We start from the raw sequence: 21,271 nt of genomic DNA, 5'->3' as shown, positions 1-21,271 counted from the left end.
TTGTATTGATGTTATTTATTTTTCTCTCTTCTCGTTTTCTTTACTTTTGCTTTTTTCATTCTTTCTTATTCTCTTGTCTTTTGTCTCTCTTTTTGCGATTAGTGGCTTTAATTATCTTTTCTTCTCTTTTTCTTTACAGTTTTTTTTCTTATTATCTAGCTTCTTATCTTGTTTTCTCTTTTTTTTGTGATTACTGTGTTCCTATTAGTAATTTTAATTCTTCTCTTCTCTCATTTTTTTTCTATAATTTTCTTTCTTGTTTATTCTTTCTTCTTGTTTATTCTTATGTTTTTTTTTTCTCCAGCTTCCCTCCTTTTTTATCGTTATTTTCCATTTCACTTCCTCCATTTCTTATTACTAACTCTTTTTCCCTCTCTCACCTTCGTTTCTTAATAAAGTTTGCAGGGGATGCGCTCCCATTCCGAACACTGCATACATGTTCTCGGTGCAATAATACCTTATCTTTATTATTTACGAGTCGCAGTGACTTCATTCATACTTGCGAGGTCAGCGAACCTTTAGAAACCAGCGACTATAACTTGTGAAGGATGTAACATGGGGAGCAAAAATAAATACGTAAAATAAAATCATAGATACCAATAGATAAATAGCAATAGTAAATAAAAAGAATAATAAATTCAAAATAAGTAAATAAATAGATTAAATTAAAAAAAGTAAAACAAAACCAAGTAAAGTTAAATATAGATAAATAACCTGTTAAATTTACCCTTCCAAAAATATAAAATACAAAAATCCAAATTTCCTTACAGAGAATTCTTATCAACATCAAATTAAACTGTCATTCACACAAAAATAAATAAATTACACCAGTAACATACAATTCCAGGAAAGCAAATCTTGGGAGCATTGTGAGGGAGCGGCTCACCTGGAATTCCCTGTTTGACACACCTGTGCAATCAGAGGATGACATAAATCCTCCAGTAATGAGTTCAGTATCGCTGTTTAATCTCGCTGATCCCAAAAGCCTGATGATCGTCTGTGAGGGATTACTGTGTGCATTGATGCATTTCATCGCTGTATGTAGCAATTCAACACTCTAAAAACACTGTACACAATTTTTACAAGTACCTACAAGACATAGAAAGATACAAAAGGGCTAGATTTTCAAGTTAATAATGTAATCAGCCTTTTCATCGCGATATGCAGCAACTCACAACAATGAAAGCACTGTACATAATCTTTACAGGCACCTTTAAGACTGAGAAAAGGATTGAAAGGAAAGATTTCTCAATGTCTAATACTTACACGGTGATATACAACAAGTCAACACTAAAAGTATTGTACACTATCTTTCCAGCCACCTACAAAACTAAGAAACGTATTAAAAGACCAGATTTTCCATTTAACAACGTTGGGACGTAATATCTAATCCTTTCACTGTGATATGATACAAGGCAACACTAAAAACACAACATGATTTCTAAAAGCACCTACAAGAATAAGAAAGGAATTAAAAAGATGGATTTCCAAGGAAAGGAATTAAAAAGACAGATTTCCCAACGTCTAACCAGGATAATGTTTAGAAAGTACTGTACGATGTAAATGGAGTATTTCAGATGAGCTTGTGACTAAGAAAGGATTAATCTCAACCATTTGTCTTTTGTCTGTCAAATATTATGCATAAAAAACGTGCGAAATAAAGAAAGGAAGCATTACTTTATAGTTTAGCATTTCTCTTTTACTGTTAATTACAAATGTTCAACTCATCGCTTTTCATAAGATATATTCAAACACTGTGTTCCTTCCATTTCCTGTTAGCATGTCGCCTTCCATTTCCTGTTAGCATGTCGCTAGAGGTGGAGGTGGGCAGAGAGATGCATGGCTCTATCTTACTTCCATTGTTATTCCATTCGTAATTTACTGTTGGCAATATATCATCGTCACCTAGTGTCTGTTCTTTTCATGTAATCCCACGTAATCCTCCTTCTCCTCCTCCTCCTGCTCCTCCTGCTCCTCCTCCTTTAGCACGTGGCACGACATCTTTAGGTCGAGGTCAGCGCGGCCATAATTCTGTGCATATCGCCTCTCATAAATCTCTTCCCTTCCTTTTAAAACCAAGCGTCCGTAAGCAAGGAAGAGTTATCGGTCTGGGTATGACCTTAGCATCTCCCTCAGGCACATGTCTGGCCACTCAGCAGTCACAGACCACAGCTAGGGCTTGTCCTCACCATGGGGCTTTAAAGAAGACATTGGGAAGTTTTTGGCTTTTTGTCGTTGTTAGTAACCAACCCTGGTAGTCTTTGGTGCGAATGCTGGGCCACGAGATTATTAGTGATGGGTGTTGTTTGTTTACGTATTGTATGTGTATTTATTGTAACTGTATATGGGGTTGACCAGCTGTTTATTATTCCTTATCACTAAGCATCCGTTCCCATGTCTATAATTATGAAGTTGATGCTATTTTGATATTAATCCGATTAGTTTATATTAATCCGATTTTTTTTTTTATCTATTCCTCTCTCTCTCTCTATATATATATATCTATTTTATCCATTTCAGTTCAGCACCAATACTAAGTACTATCCAATAAAATAAATCTAATAACACAGACGTAGCTGAAACAAAATACATTAATTATTATAGATACTTTTAAGAAAAACCTATATCGGCGTCCAATTTTATATACTTCTTTCATTTTTTCGCTCTACTTCCTACGCTTAACATTCCATCTTTCTGTGCCTCGTCCTTCCGTTCCTCCTTCTCCTCCTTCAGCTTGTTTTCCTCCTACTTACTGTCCTTCTCCTTCCCCACTCCTCCTCCTTCCACTTCCACTCCTCCTTCCACTTCTCTCCTCCTCCTCCTCCTCCTCCTCCTCCTCCTCCTCCTCCTCCTCCTCCTCCTCCTCCTCCTCCTCCTCCTCCTCCTCCTACTCAGCAAGTAAAGTTTAATCATGAGAGGAAAGGCAGGGAAGCCATGAGTGAGAGAGAGAGAGAGAGAGAGAGAGAGAGAGAGAGAGAGAGAGAGAGAGAGAGAGAGAGAGAGAGAGAGAGAGAGAGAGAGAGAGAGAGAGAGAAAGGGGAAACATGGAGAGGAGGAAGGGAAAAGAGGGAGGGAAGAAAGGAGAGAGAAAGAAGAGAGGAAGGAAAGGATGAAGGAAGGAGAGAGAAAGAAGAGAGGATAGGAGGAATGAGAGAGGATAGGAGGAATGAGAGAGGAAGGAAAGAGGAAGAAGATGAGTGGGAAAAGAGAGGAAAAGGGGAGAAAAAGAAAAGAGAAAGGAGAGAATGGAAGGATGGGAGGGAGGAAGGAAAGAGAGAGAAAAGAGAGTAGGGGAGGTAAGGAGGGAGGGAGGCAGGATTGGCAAAATATGGCATGAAGTATAATCAAAAAGTGTATATTTAATCCTACACTGAATATACTGTGGCGGTAAACAAGTGCTGTGAATAATGCAATGGTGTCGCCACAACCAATATTGGGTTCTCTCTCTCTCTCTCTCTCTCTCTCTCTCTCTCTCTCTCTCTCTCTCTCTCTCTCTCTCTCTCTCTCTCTCTCTCTCTCTCTCTCTCTCTCTGACAATCTTTTTTTCCGTATTTTCCTTCCCAGCATTTCTGTCACATATATCTCGTCCTATTTTCATGTCTGTCTTCCCATTTCCCCATTCCAAGCTCTTCTCCCTTTCCCATTTTCCGGTCTTCTCGTCTTTCACCCCTAACCTTTCCAGCTCTGTCCGTCTTTCCGTCTCCATACCGTCCCTCCTTCCTTGTCCCATCACCATCTTGTCTTCCCACCTTTCTCTCTCATGCGGTACTCTTATCCCTGTCTTCCTGCCTTCTCGTCCCTGTCCTTCATGCCCTGTCTATATCGCCGCCTTGCAGCTTCTCTCTCGCTGTCCCTCATCTCCCTGTACCCATTTCCTCTTATCCCATTCCTTCCCTATACTCGTTAGTACATTTTTTCCGCCCTCTCCAACCTAATGCCGACCTCCTCCTCTTCGTTTTTCTTCTCCTCTCCGCCGTCTGTGCCTACTCCACACCTCCGCCAGATCCCACCCACTTGGTTCACTCCCAAACACACGTAAGCACTCGAGGGCAAACAGTATGTCTGGTCCATACATTAACCTCTTACCTACGTGTAATACCTCGCCGGCTTTCTTCAGAACTTGGGCTATCATTTGTCTCAGAAGTGTGTATTAATTCTGCTGGTGTGTTTCAAGTAAATCTGACATGCTCGCTCGCTCGCTCTCTCTCTTTCTCTGCTAATTGCCTCAGTCTTACAGAGGGAAATGCTACAAATAACACAGTAATTAGGGGGATGCTTATGCAAATTTGTGCCCGTCGTAATGCCAGCAGATGCGTTCATGTCTCAGGTGCTTTGTAATTACGATCCTTCACGGTGTTCTTAATTAACTGCTTGGCTCTTGTGTGCTTCCGTAAACGTTTAATTAACAAAGTCAAGAAGAGCTGGTGAAATAAACTTGAGAGGATTTTTGAGACAAATTGCTCAGTGCAGCAAAAGCTTTCTCAAGGTGAATAAATGCGGGGTTTGTGGTAATGTTAATTAGTTGCTTCGTTCTCGTGTATGATGAGTTAAAGGGAAATCCAGAATCAAATCAACTTAAATAACACGATTTTCTAGCAAGTTGTTAAGTGCGCAGATAACGGACTAGAATAATAATCACACAAATACTGCTTTCAATTGTGTTCTTATTTGTCTGAATCAGAAAACGAAGAGTGAAAATGGAAACAAAGCTAAGTAAGAGGATTTTGTAACGGTGTTTAATGAAAGTAAGGCGTCCTAATCTGTAAAACTTTGGATAATTACAAGAATTTTCGGTTTGTTCGAGAAATGCAAGATTAATCATTGAAATAAACATAACGAGGAGAGTTTCGTAAGCACAAGATATTTAGTGGAAAACAGGCCATTTAATATTTATATAGTGTACAGCCTTGAACTTGCATGTTACAACGGTCTATCCCTCCCTACATTTTCGGTGCATTCTCTAATTTGTTGAAGCGAGAAAATGCAAGATTAACCAGTGAAATAAACACAACGAGGAGGCTTTTATAAGTACAATATATATAGTGCAAATGAGATCTAGTCCATAACCCACAACCTTGAACCTGTTTGTCACGCTACATTTTTGGTATGTTCTTGAAAACGCTTAAGCGAGAATTAGCAACGTTAACATACCAAGGAAGAATCTAAAAGTACGAGATATTTACTAAGAAAGAAAAGCGTCATTAATCTATAGCCTTGAACTTGCATATCACTCTGCTCTCCACCTCCCTTACCACCCCACCACCTGAGCTCCAGACACAAAGGTTCACACGCCACGCCAGGAACTTGGACAATCATGAAGCACCATCAAGGCACACACAAGTTGGTGGTCCTTAGAGAAGACAGCCAAACTTTAATAATTGCTTTGCGTTACTAGACTTGATTACTCACCATTCTGGGCAGGAGACGCTTCACAAATCACCATCATCCCGGGCACCACATATCAAAATCCTTTGTTTCTATGATGAGTTGAAGGTACGCATTCTTAAACGCTTCTGCATCTAAACTTTCATCACTTTTAACTGACTGGAGGTTATTAGAGTTTTCAAGAATGGCATTTTCGTGACTCTAGTAATACGGTAGTTCTTGAGAAGCCGACTAATCACCTCTGCAAAGTAATCCTGATGAGAAACCAAAGTGTTTAAGAATACCATCATACCAGCTAAAGGTGCTTCTGAGCGTCAGTGATCCATTTTCCATCCACAATCACGCGCCAGCCCTCAACCCTCAACCTTCAACACACACAAGCTTCAATGGAAAACTGGCGACGCGCATCCTTTTTTTTTTTTTTTTTTTTTTTTGTGGGGATAGACAGTTGGGTGAAAGAGAATTTAGCTAGTATAGCTAAGGAAGATGTAGTTAGGGTGAAAGGATGAAGTAAAGGTGAGGGGCGATCCCCCTTGCTGGGTGCGCATCCCTACTAGCTACCCTCTTTGCTTTGGGCAGATCCGTCACTCGCTCAAGTTGTCACACTCCGCCACTAGGCCTGTATTCAGGAGCGCTTCGCTCTCTCACTACGCCTATTTTCAAAGGCCACAGAGATAATTAGTCGTGTTCTCAAGAGTGTTTATTCTGTTAACAATGCATAGATCATGTTAATCTGTCACTAGAACCATAAAAACATCCTTAAAAACTCGTGTAATTTCAACTAACTAGAGCCTTTTGAAAGTAGCGGAGGTGTAGCGTAAAAGTGTTTCAGAGTATGGCCCTTAGCCGATCGCCGCTGGTTCGTCTCATCATAACTGTCAGCGCTGCGGAGTTTTCGTGAGCGTAAACATTGAGTCGCGGCATACTAGTGGGTGATTGCAGATCCTTCCAGCATTGAGTTTGATTTCTCACAAGTTTGCCTTCACGGCCTATTTACTCGATCATGTGTCCGAGGCTTCGAAACAGGAGGTTGAGGAGGGTCGAGGGAAGGCAAAGGCGGGATAGCGAGTTGCCACCACATTACCACAACCACAACCACCATCCCCACACTACCACACTTCTCTCAGCGACTTCTGATCATCCTTTACCATTCCAAAGCTGCACATTCAATCTTTACACTGCTATGGTCATTTGCTAACTTTTAAAGCATTGGAGAGAGAGAGAGAGAGAGAGAATAGGATGTTAGCTGCGTCTTTTCTAAGCTACAGAAGTGTTTGAGACATGAGTAAAAGAAAAAGAAAATGTCTAAAAAAAAATGCCAGATGATAATGAGAAAAAACAAAACACCAACGAAAAGGTTAATTTAAAACTCATACCAGCACCCAATAAAGACAGAACTTTGGCACGCACACACACACCAGCAATTAGAGTAACGACCACTAATGACTGTCCCGCAACTTACACCACCACCATCACCCCACACCACCACCATCTGCCTGCAGGTGGTGCAACTTGCAAGGGTTTAATCAGCCATGTTCCTCGCCTTGATTAATGGCACTGGGTCGCCGGGTACTGAGAGGAGTGATCAGTCCCGGACGTGTTGAGGGCGACGAGGAGCAGCTGCAGCGGGACGTGACGGGGAAAACATCAGACGGAAGACACCGTATCCTTCCCCCGTCACGTAATTCACTCTGGGTCATCTGCTGGTTGTGTGTTACCGTCCCTAAAGATGTTGATTTGAGAATGCATCGATGAGGAAGTGTAGCAAATGCGCACAAATGTAAATGCCAACCTAAATGCCTACATACGTCAATACATGGTTCATTTTTCATTTGGATATTCGGGGTTTCATTATGACAAGACCTCTTAAAATCGTTCAAGGTTTTCGATAACTAGATACTGTAAATAAATAAACACTTCTGATGACCTGCTACTTATGTGCTACCATGCCTAATGATGTTTATTCAAGAACGCATTGGTGAGCGAGTGTACTAGATATACACAAGCACACAGGACATCCCTACGTGTCTACACATATACATGCATTTATACGTAAAAAAAAAAAAACATTACAGGCATTTCCACTAGGATATCCGAGTTTACAGCAGGAAAAGGCCTCGTGCAATCGTTAAAGTGTTTCGATAAATAAATAAATAAGTAAATAAAAGGACCAAATAAATAAATAGATAAATAAATGAAGAAATATAAACCACATGTAGGCATAGTTCTCGCCACACTTGCTTATTGTGTCTTAGCGAGATCGCATACATACATACATACATACATACATACATATATACATGCATGCATATATACATACATACATACATCTCGTGCCTGACATGTTCCTGAAAACAAATACACCACTGCATTGATCTGTGCTGCTTTGAGTTACTGTTGTTGTTTGCGTGGAGTTCCAAATGATAAGTGGATGAGAAATGGGCGAGGTGATGCGTTATGTGATAGTCTGTGTGTGTGTGTGTGTGTGTGTGTGTGTGTATGGGTGGGTGGGTGGGTGGGTGAGTGGGTGGATGTGAGATCCGGTGTGGAAGCATTAATTTAAAGCAATTTCATATATTACCTCCAGCGTTAGGAATTATGCAAACAAGAAATAACAGCGGGAATAAAGCGGCAGGTTAAATGTCTGGAGCAAGCGAGCAATGTAGGAACACAGGGCGACTAGAAGGCAGAAAGGTTGGTAGAGGGTCGCGAAACTGTACCGAGACAAAACCATACAAACTTTCCTTTCCCTCTTGCGTCTGAAATTGTGGAAAGTTACGAGACACAGAAAGAGGTAAAGGAGAGTGAGGGTCAGATGATGGCAGTGCGTGTCGGGAAGTGTATTTCTTTAATGTTGTGCTTCCTTCTGAAATGATACTGGTGAGGAGCGGTGACGAAGTGATAGTCTGCCATGTGCTCATCAGTTACTCAAACTAGATCCGCCAGGTGATGTAAACTAATCAAAGCATTTTCGAGCTAAACTGACCTTCGATTTGGGATTCTTATCTCTGGTTTACTTTCTTTAGGAACAACTTAGTAGTTTTTCCTCTTTTTTCGTCCATAGTCGACTTCCTTCACACTTATAAGGAAAAGAAAACGAAATGCAGAGAACCACCACAACACGACTGAAATAACTCAGATTCATTCAGCTCTGGCAACACTAAAAATTACTACCCCGTCTGTAATAAAGGGAAGATCAAAGTGGGAAGGACATATATGCAAAAAAAAAAATGGAAATCTTTACGAGTACTTATGAGAAAAAAGATTAATACAGGGAAATCATTAACCATCAAAACACAGCTCCCTAAGCCTCCCTTGTGTTCCTCAGCGCTCGGTCTAAAAGCATACGAGGGGCGACTTTCAAGCCTTCAAGTTCCGTAGAGGAGTGGATATGATATACACATGTTTGTCCCATGAACCCTCTCACTTCCCTCGCTATTAGTATCTGAATTTGAGACTTGTTAACTTAAGTGTATTATTAGTCTCATACAACCATCACATCATTCTGCAGGTTACCGGATCTTCACTTCCCTGGCTTTGCATATAATCAATCAGGAAAAACGTAAGGCAACCCACGCACTCCTCTCCGCTGAGTTCATCCATCCCTGTCTCCTGCAATGATGGATCACTCTCCAGGGTCACAGTACACCGCTTATCAGCCGGGACGCGAGGCACACTGACGGACCTTCCCTGCGGTCACAGTACGAGTTCGTATACCTTTACCAATCAAGGACACAGGGTACAATAGCGACTCTCTCTCTCTCTCTCTCTCTCTCTCTCTCTCTCTCTCTCTCTCTCTCTCTCTCTCTCTCTCTCTCTCTTGGTTCGCATCCAAGGTATGAACCGTGACGCCTGGTGCACCGTAGTTTACCTTACACAGGGTTTCCTCGAGGTGACATACTAACATTTATATAGGAGGAGAATATCAACAGTTGTAATCTCCTGTATCTCATGTTTGAGATACTGTGAGGATTTTTCTCTCCCCTTCGAGCCCACGGCCAAACTCATGCTTTATGTAAGAGGGGCTCTGGTAAAGGGTGGCAAAAAATGGAAAAAAGAGCCCACTGGAAATGGCAGTTCCTTAGAGAGATGGTCGAAAATAAATAAAAACATTGCGTTATGACGTGATAGAAAATACGTTATCTGTATGTCTACGTTCTAGATTTAACCAACGGCTTGCACATCTCACTGTTACATGCCTAGGTTCTCATTACTCCCCATTATTAAAAAGGCTAAGTGACGGACAGGTATCATCACCCAATCCCCATTATTTAAAAAGATTGGAGAATGCCACACGAGTACAAAGGAACGTATAGGTGACGGGCCTGTAGCATCACCCACTCTCGAAACTCGGTATGAGAAGCTCTTTGGTTTGTTCCTTTCCCCGCCGTCTTCAACCTCCCCAGTCATTGCATATGCTGTGTTATTGTTTTCCTACCAATTCATTATTGTAAATCGTTTTTCATCAGCTATTACATTTTCGAAAGTCCATTCATTATATTACGTAACTTTTTTTTTATCAATTATACTTTTTTTCATTTGCCTAACTAGTAAAATACACCACTTCCAATCAACACTGCAATACACTGTTTCATCAACCCACCCACTGCAATAACTGTCTTTCATCAATCCATCCACAACAACACACGCCTCATCAACTCATCCTTACAATATGCTATTATCACCATCACACCCACTAAACTATCACACAGAGGCAATGGAATTATACGTAAAACTGTACCCAAAACTACACTCCTGCAGCCTCCACATCACACAGCCCAACAAAACAATAATGAAAGTACGATGGTAATGGACCCGTAACCTGCAGTGAATTATCCCCAAAATTACCACCTGCCCTATCAATATGCACGTGAATTCATAAATGTACGAAAATTATATGACAAGTTACTGACTCATGGTGATACAGAGAATTTAATAATAGATACAATGAAATAGACATATATGAATACAGCAGTACTTATAAAAAAAAAAAATGTAATTCAAACTATACAAATATAAAGCTGATTAAACCAACGTTATTTACTATTCCACACACGATTATTTATCCATAGAGACAAAGAAAAAATGCATCCATAAGTACGAGTACATACGAAAGAAAAGAAACATGAATATAGTACTACATATAAGAAATTAAACCATACAAATATAAAAATAATAAAAAGCAGCGTTCTCTCTTATTCCACACTAGATTACTGATCCATAAAACTTGAAAAAAATATATATATACATACATAAATACATACGGTAAAATAAAAACATGCATGCAGCACCACATATAAGTAATTAAACAATGTAAATATTAAAAATCTACATAAAAAAAAACGCATTCTCTTGTTTCACACACTAGATCACTTGCACATAGAAATACGGAAAATTACATACATACGATGAAATACGAGCATACACACAGTATTCCAGATGAAAAATTATAACCACACAAACATAATACTAATGCAAAGAACACCCTTTCCTGTTCCTACGCACCAACCAAAGCACATTTCAATAGCAGGTCACGCACGGCCACCTGGCTACCTCCATGAACAACATTTTACCTGAATGATGCACGAATGTTTCCCGGCGTCCCTTCCCCTCACTCCTGTTGCCTCATAGCTGACCGAGTAAACAAAGCAGCCTCAATATAATACACACACACACACACACACACACATATATACAATCATACACACGAGAGCAGACGTATATTAATGTATTCCTGAGCCTCCATCTACCTCCATTGTGCCCAAAATCATACAGAGAGGAGTTGTCTATAAATTCTGGCCTTCTTCCAACGCCGTGACTGTCTCTTATAAATAAACACGTAATAATTCTTTTCTCTTTCCTTCTTTCACTCCGTTATTTCTCTCTCTCTCTCTCTCTCTCTCTCTCTCTCTCTCTCTCTCTCTCTCTCTCTCTCTCTCTCTCTCTCCTGCCACTAACACAATATCACTACCTATTTATTCTTATTTTCTCCTTTTCTGTTTTTGTTTTATGTTTACTATTTTTCCCCACTTATGTTACTACGTATTACGACTCCTCTCTCTCTCTCTCTCTCTCTCTCTCTCTCTCTCTCTCTCTCTCTCTCTCTCTCTCTCTCTCTCTCTCTCTTCCTATTTTCTCCTTTTTTCTCATTTTTTTAATATTTTGTTGTTTTCTCTCCTTTTATCTCCTTTTTCTCATTCTTTTTATATTTTGTTGTTTTCTTTCCTTTTACATGTTTTATTAACTATTCATTATTATTTATTCATATTTTGCACCACTTATTTTTTACTGGTCTTACTTTTTTTCAGATTTCTACCTACTACTACTACTACTACTACTACCACACACACATATACACACAAAACCAGAAGCATATTAGTGCATCCCTCAGCCTCCCATTGCCACCATTGTATTCAGAATCACAGTAAGCACTTGCCTATAAACCTCAGTCGTCTCTCAGCACCACTCCTCGCTTCTCAGTCTCCATTCACTTTGCTGTTTGCGTTTTCCATGAACGATAATAGGCTTAAGGAGAGTGATAGATAAGCTTCCCTTGCCTTGATGCTATTGAGGTATTGAAAACCGAAACTCGCCCTGCCCTGTCCTACTTCATTCTGTGCCGCCTTGTTGCCTCTCTCTTTGCCAGGACAGGGTACTATTATTCAGGGCTCTGGTTCTCGAGTGACTGAATTTGCGTCAGGAAGTGAGTGTGTGTGGAAGGGACTTTGTTTTGTGTTATGATTCCGAGTTACGTATTTTGATTGGGAAACCTTAAAGTAACAGTGGTGTTTTTCAGTCAATTAACTCTCTCTCTCTCTCTCTCTCTCTCTCTCTCTCTCTCTCTCTCTCTCTCTCTCTCTCTCTCTCTCTCTCTCTCTCTCTCGTCCGTGTCCACATTCATAAGACTAGGAAGTGAATATACGAGTATGTATACGTTGGCCGTAACTCAAGTGATGCTGCATCATCCATTCATCCACCGCCCGCTCATCCTTCCACATCCATCAAGCAAGCCAAGTTTTAAAGGCCAGTAGTTCATTCAGCGCCAAACTCACGCTTGCTTCGTACTGACGGTATGAATCACAAGCGATATTTCTCACTCACAAATAAACTCTGGAACGTGTGTGTGTGTGTGTGTGTGTGTGTGTGTGTGTGTGTGTGTGTGTGTGTGTGTGTGTGTGTGTGTGTGTGTGTGTGTGTGTGTGTGTGTGTGTGTGTGTGTGTGTGTGTGTGTGTGTGTGTGTGTGTGTGGGTTTAGTTTAATGTTAAGTCTCCAGGACCGCGTGCTATCACCACCATCACTGCCGTATACTGTCAGAAAAAAGTGTGCAATGGTTCCACCGCAACTAAAGTGCCTCCCTAACTCAGTTCAGTGTGTGGTGAGGGGGCGTTCCTTCCTTTCGTTACTTATCTGTATATATGATTGTCCTTCCTAGTCCAGCTATCTCTGTATGTTTTGTTTTTTTTTCATGTATGAGCTATGTATGCTTGTCTGTGTGACCTTCTCTCTTTCTTTCCTTCCTGTCTTCCTTAGCTCACAGAAAGGAAGTGAAGGAAAAGAAGGCAGATTATCCATGCGTTTACCAGTGAAAGGGTTGAGTGAAATGAGTAAAATGGGTAGGGTAAAAGGAATAGATGTGAGAGTGAGTGCTAAATCTAGAACAGTGAGACTGCAGGAGTAAGGGAGGCACGCAGCACATCCAGGACAATACTCATAAAAGTGAGAAGACCGGAATCGCACTTTGATTTCCCAACACACGCGAGTGAGTCCAAACAATCACTGAGGCACAATAGGTACACTTTGTTGAGTAAATCCAGTTAAGTCGAATCATCCAGCTCAGATATTAGTGTTTCTCAGGTAAGCTGAATCAGTGTTGTCCTGCAAAGGGTTGTTCCTTACGGGGATGGCGACACAATGCAGCGAATGACTCAGTAAGGACAGCCAGGCACGCTTCACGCTGGCCATGAGCTGCGTCTCGGAACGGCAGCAACACCTTGTCTCCTCACGTCCCAGTAAGTTTTAATAATCTTCACACGACGCTGGAAACACTTTCTCTTCGAACCGAATCGGGTAGGTCCAAGGTGCTGAGCAAATGAGAAATAAAGGGAGGGAAAGAAATAGGGAAACACTCGCCGTGTCTCTCTTGCTACACAAGTTAAAATGAAAAAGAATTCCGAGATACGTCTTCGCCTGTGATTGAAGCAACACGACTGTGAAAGTGCAAATTTCCACAGGACACGACTGTATGTTTGTGACGGCACCGCGTGTATCCATGCAGCCTTTCAGTGTGCCTGTCATGTATATTAATAAATTCAAACTTGTTGCTATTAAAGCTGTCAGCACACACACACACACACACACACACACACACACAACAAACATCTAAATTAACGAGCAGGTCCCTCCACTCATAGGAAGGTTGGCTATGCAAGAGCCGCACCACCATGACAACCAGCCACACATGGACCACCTTGGCTCATTCATCACTGTTTCATCACGAGGCAAAACGGATGAGTGACTGGACCCTCTGACCGCTGGTGACGACTTTAGAGTCAGTGAGAGGAAAGCAGGGAGGATCAGACCACGGCACGACTAGCTAATAAGAGGAGAATGTAGCAAAGGTAACCAGGTACAGCGTGCCATCACTGCCTGGCTGCACGATAAAGGCACGATATCAATTCAGCGTCCCATTACGCTAATAGCACTTTCAACCCTCCATGGAGATTTACTTCGTTCATCCAGAGTGTCTACCCATTGACAACGAGACCCAGGGGCGGTCAGACAGCCAGTCATGAGACGGGATTTATATACATGGTAGTGGGAGTGGGTGGGAATACTCGTAGATGACCTCCTGCGCACGATCCACGTATGGCATCCTGGCAGCGGAGTAACTTCATAACTTTGATCACCGGCAATTAGTGTCGTGCTCGGGTCGCTCCCAAGTTGGTGAAGTAATTCTCTCGCATTCACTTACAAGAAGGAAATTGGAGCGTGCCCATAATCTCCCACCTCCACACTGGATTCGCTCATTTATTTTTAGTCGCCGTTATCACATATAATATTTCTATGCAGCTTCGTATTTGTCTTCTATATTGTTCTGTAACTTTCAAAAGAGAAAATTAATCACTTGTTGTCACTCTATTTTCTGTGTCCTTGCAAGCAATTTTTTACCTCCCACAACCTGCCGGAAGGATGAGAATCTGGACACGGTCATAGATATTTTTACAATTATTACTTAGAAACCTTTATACAGTATTGCACTTGTCTCATGTATATTCTTCTGAGAAGCACAAACTTAAAAAATGGCTTGTCTAAAAAAAACAATCAAACCGTTTACCAAGTCAGTATGCATTTGAAAATTGAGCTGATGAAAAAATGGTTCAAAAGTTGCAGTAAAAAAAGACGAAATTAGCTTTCAAGTGTCTCTGCTCTTCTGTGTCCATACAAACAATTTTCACAGTGTTCTGACTGTTAGAAAAGTACCAAAGAGGTCGCTGATTATTTTCGATTTTTTTAGTCTGAATGTTTTCGATTTTCTACAAAAGTAATCTAAACTGAATGTTTTCGATTCTTGCCAAGAAGTATTATTTTCGACAACCCATTTTATGTTTTTTTGGACTGTTTTCGACACAACTCTTACACATTTAGTGTCCGTTTTGGATTATTTTCGACACAACAATTACCTAGCTATTTACAGTTTGGATTATTTTTGACACATCATTGACCTAAATCAATATTTTTTGGAATATTTTCGACACTTCATTCAGCCATTTTAGACCTTCTTTGATTATTATCTTGTTAGGTTAGGTTAGGTTAGGTTAGGTTAGGTTAGGTTAGGTTAGTTTTTATAGTCTTTTGTTTAAGTCTAAACGTGACGTGATGTGACAGTTCATTTTATCCAGTGTCGAAAACATTCAGAATTTACCATTTTTTAGTGTCGAAAACATTCAGTTCAATATTTTTTTACTGTCGGAAACATTCATAGTGAAGTTTATTTAGTTTCGAAAACATTCCAACCAATGTTTTTAATGTGTCGAAAATAATCATGATTGAAAAATATATTGCAGAACCATCGAAAATAATCAGTCTAAGTTGCCAAATCATTGTCGAAAATATTCATTCTTAAACATGTTAGTCTGTCGAAAACGTTCAGACTAAAAAAATCGAAAACAATCAGTCCACCCGTACCAAATTACTCGAGAACTACAGAGAAACTTCATTCTCCTATTATCAAAAAAATAAATAAAGGAAGGAAAGCAAAACAGAAAAGTGTCCCTTCCACAAACCTTCACAGGATATCAAAACGAATAACAATACAAAAACAAATTCATTACTGAAAGTTATTTAAGATAAAGTAATAAGAAAACGTAATCCATGATGAGTAATCGCCTAACTTGTGTTGCATTTTGTCGCCTCGCTCGTCGCTTGTGTTGTATTTTGTTGCCTCGCTCGTCGCTTGTGTTGTATTTTGTCGCCTCGCTCGTCGCTTGTGTAGTATTTTGTTGCCTCGCTCGTCGCTTGTGTAGTATTTTGTTGCCTCGCTCGTCGCTTGTGCAATATTTTGTCGCCTTGCTCGTCGCTTGTATAGTATTTTGTTGCCTCGCTCGTCGCTTGTGTAGTATTTTGTCGCCTTGCTCGTCGCTTGTATAGTATTTTGTTGCCTCGCTCGTCGCTTGTGTAGTATTTTGTCGCCTTGCTCGTCGCTTGTGTTGTATTTTGTCGCCTCGCTCGTCGCTTGTGTTGTATTTTGTCGCCTCCCTCGTCTCTGGTGTTGCTTGTAATCACCTCACTTCGTCGCTGGACTCTAAAGAATGTAATGTAGGCACTGTGTGTAAAAGTCGCCTTGCTTGGCACTGGAGTCTGCTGGGCACTGAGTAACAGTCGCCTGGCTCACTACTGCATCATCAGGCTCACTGGTCGCCGGCCTGGCGCTGGTGCCACCTCACGAGCAGCTCCTTCACACATGCATAGCAGGCCACAACATTGGACATTGGCCCTTTGATGTGGATTCTCTTCTTGGGCGTGGCCACGAAGATGGACACGCCGTAATGGCCCCGGAGGTAGTGGAGGAAGAACTCCTCCTGCCCCAAGAGGTGCTCCAGGAACCCGGCGGGTAGGTACAGGCTCCGCCGCACCTCGTCTTCCTGCCCTGCGGCGCGAGGCTCCGTCACCACGGGCTTCTCCTCCTGCACTGGAGGCCCGTCGTTCATTACGGTGACGATTTCCTTCTCCTTGGGTGGAGGAAGGGCCTCGTCCGCCTTCTTGTCTCCCGCGGCCTGCTTTGGCCGCTTCTTGGCCTCAGCAAACCGCCGGGCCTGCTGTCGGCCCCACAGGGCAAACTCGGCCCTGGTGCGGGCCACCCGCACCTCACTCTCGCTGAGCTGCTTGTTGCCGTACACGAACTTCTCTCCGTAAACTGGCATTGCTAAATTTTTTAAGTTGCTTTGGAAAATGTTAATCTGATTTTGTTCCTGGATTTGCTGTGTGAGTGATTTTTGCAGAACTCAGATGACACTTTTGTGAGAGGTAGACACAAGGCAGGGAGCTGCGGGGAGGGACCAGTATGCCCCTCCATTATCGTCGTCTAAAATTTTTGTACAAACGACAATGATAAGAGGGATATGTAGTTGATGGAGAGATGCAGGGAGGGAGGGAAGGAGAGAAGGAGGGAGGGAGTGAAGGAAGAAGGAAAGCAGGATCCTATCCTTCTTCCGACGGTTTTGCGCACTCCTAAAAATTAATTACTGTTATCACATTGAATTGTTGGGCAGTTTTGCACCATCCTCTCATATTGTTTTGTATCCTAGAAGACACAAAATTAACCTTCTGTTCTCTCTAGTTTGTCATTACAAACTAATTTTTTTAGCAGTGATCTCAAAGCTAAGAAAGAATTACGCCACTAAGAGGATCAGGGAATGCACTTGAGGGCTACAGCTGAGGAAAAGACTCACTAGAAACACAGAATGTCTGCAAACCATGACGAACTGGAAGTTGAATGGAACGGACTCAGTAATCAAGTTGTTAGTGCTAAGACATTAGGGAGCTTTAAGAGAAGATTAGACGGATTTATAGATGGGGATGATAAGCGGAAATAGGTAGGTATGTTTCACACAGGGACTGCCATGTGTAGGCCTGGTGGCTTCTTCCAGCTTCCCTTATTTCTTATGTTCTTTTGCTCTTATGTTATGAAATCTAAACGCCCCACAGTCATAGCATACCATTTCATCCTGACCTTTCCTGGCTCATACCCCTAGTGAATGATGCACCTCCTCCAGGTATTTCATTGGAGGTAATGGATGCCATGTTGCAACCCTCCTCTTCCTCCTCTTTCTCATCACCATTTATCCCTCGTCTCCTCCTTCTCCTAGTCCTCCTTTTTTTCCTTCATCATCATCATCATCATCATCTTCTTCTTCTTCTTCTTCTTCTTCTTCTTCTTCTTCTTCTTCTTCTTCTTCTTCTTCTTCTTCTTCATCTTCCGTCTCCTCTTCGTCCTCCTCCTCCTCCTCCTCCTCCTCCTCCCCTTATGTCCTCCTCAGCGTGTGCACGTGGTGTCGTCACGGGGCGGGTCTTGTTTCTCAAGGGCAAGTGTCACAAACCGTATTATTTGTTTACTTTGCCACTATTATTAGCATTACTGCTCCTACTATTACTACTACTACTACTACTACTACTACTACTACAACTACTACTACTACTATTGCTACCACCTCTGTTACTACTACTATTACTACCACCACTACCACCACCACTGCTTCTACTACTATTACTACTACTACTGCTACCACCTCTGTTACTACTACTATTACTACCACCACTACCACCACTGCTTCTACTACTATTAATAATACTGCTATTACTACTACTACTACTACCACAGCTACCATCAATACTACTATTACTGTTCCTTCCACTACTGCTGTTACTACTGTTAAATATAATAGTATCGATGTTAATGATAGTAATGATAATTATGGTAATAATAATAATAATAATAATAATAATAATAATAATAATAATAATAATAATAATAATAATAATAAATAAATAATATTAACAACAACAACAACAACAACAACAACAACAACAACAAGACAAAGAATCTGCCTATCTATATACCAGGCCGGCAATCTTACACTCACCTACACATTATTCACACTCTTAATAATAATAATAATAATAATAATAATAATAATAATAATAATAATAATAATAATAATGATAATAATGATACTACTACTACTATTACTACTACTAATAATAATAATAATAACAATAACAATGAGCCTTCAGCAGTGGTAGTTTATCGCCAAATTTCCACGCTACACGCAAAAAGACCCTTCAGTTGAATAAGTACCTCACAAAAGACCCAAGAAAGTTCCCTATACTCATGTCCCCGAACCTTTCCATCTTGTGAGTGACGGGAGGCGTGAGGTGAACCACTCCATTAGGCGCGGCATCTCCTCGTGTTCGGTGTGTAAGAGGATCCCCCGCCAGCTGCAGCCCAGACTATTACAGTGAGTCTTCCCTTCTCACTTTGGCCTCAACTGGTACCATAGTTATATCATATTGCACCTTGCCTTATTTGCTCTGGCAGCTTTCCTGTTTCTTTTTTTTTAACAGCTTTTCCTTTTCAGTTTTCCTTATTTCCTTGTACTATAGCTTTCCTTATACTCTTCTGCAGCTTCCTTTATTTTCTTAATTTCCTTCTTTGCAGCTTTTATTTTCCCTTCCAGGTTCTTTAATATTTCTCTTGCAACCTCATTAATTTTCTTTAGCTCTTATCTGAGTCAACAATGAGCATGAAAAGATCAGACAAATTTATGTATGATGATGACAAGCGGAAATAGGTGGGCATTTATTACAAAGGGACTGCCACGTTTAAGTTTTATGGCTTCTTCATCGCGGGCAGTTAGTATCGCGGCCGTGTCGCTCGCAAGCTGGTGAAGAAAATCTCTTCCATTCAGTAACAAGAAGGAAACTGAAGCACGCCCATGAACCTCATAGATTTTTTCCCATTGTCACATACTTTCAGTTGTGTATTTGTCTCCTACATTGTTCTGCAACTTAAAAAAGACAAAATTAACTTTCTGTTTGCCTTTACTTTTATGTGTCAATGCAACAACAAGAGGGGACAAAGACACTTAATATATACAAATTTTCAGACAGTTTTTCACGCTCCTAGATTTCTTTCCACTACCACATATTTTTTAGGAAGTCTTGCACCAACCTCTTACATTGTCTTCACCTCCCACCACCCGCTGGGAGGAGAAAAGAAGACTGGCCACGCTCCTGGAGACATTTTTACCATTATTACTTTATACACTTCTCTACTTCCCTATTACATCAATTTGTCCGAAATACACAAGCTTAAGTAACGACTGCCTGAAAGTGTCAGTGTACGAAGCTGACGTTAATTTGCACTTGTAAATTCAGGTTGTCAATAAATGTTTCAAATGTTCCAAAGACAAAATCAGCCTTCTATTGTCTCTGCTTTCCTTTCACGCAAACAATGTTAACAGTGTTCTTGCTGTTAGGAAACGACCACAGGAGCAAGAGGACCAAGGAATACACTCAAGGATTATAGAGAATCTTCAGTCCTCCACTCTAAAATAAAGAAAAAGTAAAGAAAAAAAAGAAAAAAGGAAAGTATTAGTGTCCCTTCCACAAAGCTTCACAGGATATCAAAACCAATAACAATATAAAAATGCATTCAGTACAGAGAGTTATTTGAGATAAAGTAATAAGAAAACGTAATCCATGATGAGTAATCGACTCGCTTGTGTTGTATTTTGTCGCCTCGTGTTGTATTTTGTCGCCTCGCTCGTCGCTTGTGTTGTATTTTGTCGCCTCGCTCGTCGCTTGTGTTGTATTTTGTCGCCTCGCTCGTCGCTTGTGTTGTATATTGTCGCCTCGCTCGTCGCTTGTGTTGTATTTTGTCGCCTCGTGTTGTATTTTGTCGCTTCGCTCGTCGCTTGTGTTGTATATTGTCGCCTCGCTCGTCGCTTGTGTTGTATTTTGTCGCCTCGCTCGTCGCTTGTGTTGTATTTTGTCGCCTCGCTCGTCGCTTGTGTTGTATTTTGTCGCCTCGCTCGTCGCTTGTGTTGTATTTTGTCGCCTCGCTCGTCGCTTGTGTTGTATTTTGTCGCCTCGCTCGTCGCTTGTGTTGTATTTTGTCGCCTCGCTCGTCGCTTGTGTTGTATTTTGTCGCCTCGCTCGTCGCTTGTGTTGTATTTTGTCGCTTCGCTCGCCGCTTGTGTAGTATTTTGTCGCCTCGCTCGTCTCTGGTGTTGCTTGTAATCACCTTACTCGTCGCTGGACTCTAAAGAATGTTGCCATTGAGTATAAGTCATCTCTCGCGTCGCTGGAGTCTGCTGGGCACTGAGTAACAGTAATCTGGCCCATCGCTTGTGTTGCATGTAGTCGCTGGAGTCTGCTGGGCACTGAGTAACTGTTGCCTGGTTCACTACTGGATCATCAGGCTCACTGGTCGCCGGCCTGGCGCTGGTGCCACCTCACGAGCAGCTCCTTCACACATGCATAGCAGGCCACAACATTGGACATTGGCCCTTTAATGTGGATTCTCTTCTTGGGCGTGGCCACGAAGATGGACACGCCGTAATGGCCCCGGAGGTAGTGGAGGAAGAACTCCTCCTGCCCCAAGAGGTGCTCCAGGAACCTGGCGGGTAGGTACAGGCTCCGCCGCACCTCGTCCTCCTGCCCTGCGGCGCGAGGCTCCGTCACCACGGGCTTCTCCTCCTGCACTGGAGGCCCGTCGTTCATTACGGTGACGATTTCCTTCTCCTTGGGTGGAGGAAGGGCCTCGTCCGCCTTCTTGTCTCCTGCGGCCTGCTTTGGCCGCTTCTTGGCCTCAGCAAACCGCCGGGC

At 41.7% G+C, this 21,271-nt stretch overlaps 1 protein-coding gene across 5 annotated transcripts in view; it reads right to left on the bottom strand.

Moving 5' to 3' along the window:
* LOC135100577 (adipokinetic hormone/corazonin-related peptide receptor variant I-like) overlaps positions 1 to 21,271 on the bottom strand; it is a 382,588-nt gene that overhangs the window by 260,052 nt on the left and 101,265 nt on the right. Inside the window, exon 1 of one of the 5 annotated variants that reach the window (XM_064003597.1) lies at positions 5,678 to 5,802. The exons of 3 other annotated variants lie outside the window; for them this stretch is intronic. The gene's annotated coding sequence lies outside the window, so the exon portion shown is untranslated. One more of the 5 variants, XM_064003595.1, reaches the window with a different exon arrangement.

The sequence above is a fragment of the Scylla paramamosain genome, chromosome 5 (assembly GCF_035594125.1).
Source record: "Scylla paramamosain isolate STU-SP2022 chromosome 5, ASM3559412v1, whole genome shotgun sequence".
Taxonomy (NCBI): Eukaryota; Metazoa; Arthropoda; class Malacostraca; order Decapoda; family Portunidae; genus Scylla; species Scylla paramamosain.
The sequence above is the reverse complement of the archived record's forward strand: the minus strand, read 5'-3'. Positions and strand labels throughout refer to the sequence as shown.